The sequence below is a fragment of the Herpailurus yagouaroundi genome, unplaced genomic scaffold, assembly GCF_014898765.1.
Source record: "Herpailurus yagouaroundi ecotype Mexico unplaced genomic scaffold, PumYag 566, whole genome shotgun sequence".
NCBI classification, from domain to species: Eukaryota; Metazoa; Chordata; class Mammalia; order Carnivora; family Felidae; genus Herpailurus; species Herpailurus yagouaroundi.
Genome location: NW_024412783.1, coordinates 19,081 through 23,337, shown reverse-complemented (window position 1 = coordinate 23,337; position 4,257 = coordinate 19,081).

The window sequence follows — 4,257 nt, the reverse complement described above, 5'->3', positions numbered from 1 at the left end:
AAAAGAAAAGAAAAGAAAAGAAAAGAAAAGAAAAGAAAAGAAAAGAAAAGAAAAATGCTGACCTAAAACCCAGAATAGCTTATCCAAAGGATTCCTTCTTTTGGGTAGTTCCCAAGAGATATCAACTTCTTTCACACTTCTGTTGTCTTCAGACATTTGGACGGTGAACTATGCCAGGATCCAAGGTATTATTTACTATGGAAGAACATGTCAGTCTTAGCATGATCAATAATAATAAAAAACAATTAACACAATATAAAAGGCCCCTTCTTCTATCTAGAATTTTTCTGTAGTTTCTTCAAATGTAGCTGCTACTTTCCCTCAGCTCATGCTTTTTATACCACTCCATTTATCAAATTACACACTTAAGTTGAAACTGAGGATTTATGCAGAATGGAAAAAAATGAGTATAGAAACATGCAAATATATTCTTGTCAAAATATTTTATGAATATGACTTATATGTGCCTCAGGCTGTTTGAAGAGCATTTATAAATAATTCTCATAACAAATCAATGAGATGGGAATTTTTTTTTTTTGTAATTGTGAAAACAAAGATTTGGAGAGGTTTGTCCAACTATGATTACTAATATCTGTCAATGTTTGGATTCAAGTCCAAGTCCATCTTATTCAACTTACAAATTAATGAGAAACAATTATATATTTTTTCTTGAAATCTAAATGCTTTGGTAATTTAAAATTTGTTTTAAATCATTCTTTGAAATTTAAGCGGATTTACTGAATTACTTTTCTTAAAAGTGCCTTCACATGGGTACATATTTTCATAGATACATGAATCCAAAAATAATTTTTAAAATGGTGAAAACATAAGCACACAAGTCAGAGGTAAAATGATCCAGATATTTACCCAATTACCCAGGATTCTGTTAATATAGGCTAAAAGTACTTTTGCTGTGAAAGAAGTTCCATAGTTGTAGGTAAAAATAAATTTTTACTTATTTACTATAAATAAAATTTATTTATTTACTTAAAAATTTATTGACTTTATTACTTTATTATTTATTACTTATAATTTATTTACTTAAAAATAAATTTACTTATTTACTATAACCACAGATATAGTTCCACTAGTATTAATATAATATAAAAATAACTAAAACCATATATTAGCACTGTAAATATAGTATTATGTGAATTTAAAGACATTGCAATTCAGTTGCTAATGGGCATTTTTACAGAGTAATATCTGATATCTAGACTGTACTTTTTTCAATTGGTAAATGTGCTTCTAAAGTTGTCTAATGAATGTGAATATTATACCAATTAGTAATATAAACTGAGAAATCTCCTAAGAATACTTACCATGCATTATTTTGTGGAACAGTATATTAATACCTGACCTTTCTTCTTCACAGTGTATTTGTGGAAATCAAATGAAAATATTTTATTTGAAATACAACAAAAGTGTAAAATATAACAAAAATGTTATGGTTCCTAATGGTAAACAAAGCTCATAAGTTTCACAATTTTTTGGAAGTCAAAAGATATCCTAAGAAGGTAGGAGTTTTCCATTTGACAAATTAAAATTTTTTTTTATTTTTTTTAACTTTTTTTTTTTCTTTTTGAGACAGAGACAGAGCATGAGTGGGCGAGGAGAAGAGAGAGAGGGAGACACAGAATCAGAAGCAGGCTCCAGGTTCTGAGCCATCAGCTCAGAGCCTGACCCAGGGCTTGAACTCTCGGACCACGAGATCATGACCTGAGCTGAAATCAGATGCTTAACCGACTGAACTACCCAGGCGCCCCTCCATTTGACAAATTAAATGAAGGGCCACTGATTGCGATCCATAAGCAACTAGTGTCATAGTGTCATTAGTCTCCATTCTAACATAGTTAAGTGGCAGCCTGCCTTTACCCCATTCCCTGTCTGCTTCCCGTTAAACCATTCTCCAATTTATTTCTGGTTCTAAAAAGATGTTTGATAGTATCATTTTGGACTATAATATTCTGCTTCTGTCCATCACGGAACTTCAGAGAGCAGCACCATTTGTGATATGTAAGGAGTTATCACAATAAACTACCCAAGAATACACATGACAAAATGGAAATTTTGGAGAAAAAAGGGGGTGTGTTTGTGTGTTCTGTGTGAGTTTGTGTGGTTCTTTTTATTTTTTTAATTTAATTTTATTTTTTTTCAATATATGAAATTTATTGTCAAATTGGTTTCCATACAACACCCAGTGCTCATCCCAAAAGGTGCCCTCCTCAATACCCATCACCCACCCTCCTTTCCTTCCCACCCCCATCAACCCTCAGTTTGTTCTCAGTTTTTAAGAGTCTCTTATGCTTTAGCTCTCTCCCACTCTAACCTTTTTTTTTTTTTTTTTTAGTTTGTGAGTGTGTTGTCTCCAGTGACCCAGAGTGCTTGTTAAAAATAAATATCATTATCCAAATACTTTAATCTCTAGTTACCTGCATACTGTCAAAGAAACTTCACTTAAAATTTAAAAAAAATAAATAAAAGTATAGTTTTGAATTCAAGATTTAACAGTGAATAAAACAGCAAAGAGATGCATGACTAAAAGAAAAGTGCATGAGTCAGGGCTAGAGTGGCCATTTTCATTACTCACCTTCTCCTCCCTGGAGTTTTAACCTTTCTGAAATAATGAGATGTAGTGAGAGATTGCTTTGAAATATCTTTACATTTCTTCTTCTTTGTTTTTTCTTAATATATTTTTATTAAGAAATATTTATTAAGAAATATTAAGAATATATTTCTTAATATATTTTTCTTAATACATTTCTATCCTCAAGGAGAAACTTTACTTACCAAGTAAAAAACAAGAAAATAACATTTGTAGGGGGGACGGCTGGGTGACTCAGTCGGTTAGCTTCTAACTTCGGCTCAGGTCATGATCTTGTGGTTTGTGGATCGAGCCCCCTTATGCTGGGCTCTGTGCTGACAGCTCAGAGCCTGGAGCCTGCTTTGGATTCTATGCCTCTCTCTGCCCTCACTTCCTGCTCATGCTCTGTCTCTCTCCATCTCTTAGAAATAAATAAATGTTAATTAAAAAAAAAAGAAAATAACATTTTTGAAATGAAAATATTGTCACTGCACACCTTTTTTGTTTAACATTTATATGTTTTACTGAGTTTCTTGGATAATATTCAAAATTGTTTCCTGGATAGCATTCAGAATTCTTAGAATGGTAAAGTGACTTTGTATTTCCCATTTGTTTACCTATAGCCTTGTCTCAGTTGTCTGAACCAGAGTCACCTGGATAATACTGTGTCCTCTAATAGTATCATGGGCTCACTTCCCAGCCAGAGTTTAATGCATGTTGTGCTTTGTGTTTTACACACTCTATTCCTCCCTTTTACCTACCTACATGTCCTCTTTAATACCACTACCATCATCCTCATTGCTGCTATTTTCAGCAAATCCACAACCGAATGAGCAAATCCAATCTCACTACTGTATGTGCTCATAGAATCATGAATCCTTCGATAACACTACCAGAATATTTGTTTTACATTTATTATTTAAATGTGGAATTTGCATCTGCATGAAGACAGCAACTACAAGGAGAGTTCTTCTCAGTGCTTCTTAAGCACTGAGTATAAAATAAGTAGTTAATTACTATATGCCCAAAAGCTGACTACCCTCACTGAATGGGACAGATGTAAGACATGAGTCCCAACCCTCAACACCACCAGGTGATGCATCTTGTTCTTCTTCATTTATGCCTACATCATTCCTTGTCTTACAAATACTTATGTTCACTTTTTGAAAAGTAGCAGAAAGGTATTTTAGTTGCTTCTAAACATGACTGGGTCATAAATTGGGTGTCAACATTTTATTTCTTTTTCTTTAATTTTTTTTAACATTTATTTATTTTTGAGACAGGGAGAGAGCATGAACAGGGGAGGGTCAGAAAAAGAGGGAGACACAGAATCTGAAACAGGCTCCAGGCTCTGAGCTGTCAGCACAGAGCCCGATGTGGGGCTCGAACCCACAGACTGTGAGACCATGACCTGAGCCGAAGTCGGACGCTCAACTGACTGAGCCACCCAGGTGCCCCAGCATTTTATTTCTTAATTATGATGAAATATCATCAAGTGTGGAATGTATAAAAATAAATAACCCTTACCATTCACTTCTTCTGTTTTCCCTACATAAACAAAACAAAAATATGTTAGAAAGTGTCTTCCTACCCCTATTCATGGAAAATCTGACTCAGAACCTGGTCCCCATTTGAAAACATAGACCCAGAAACTTGGTGATCCAGTATATTTC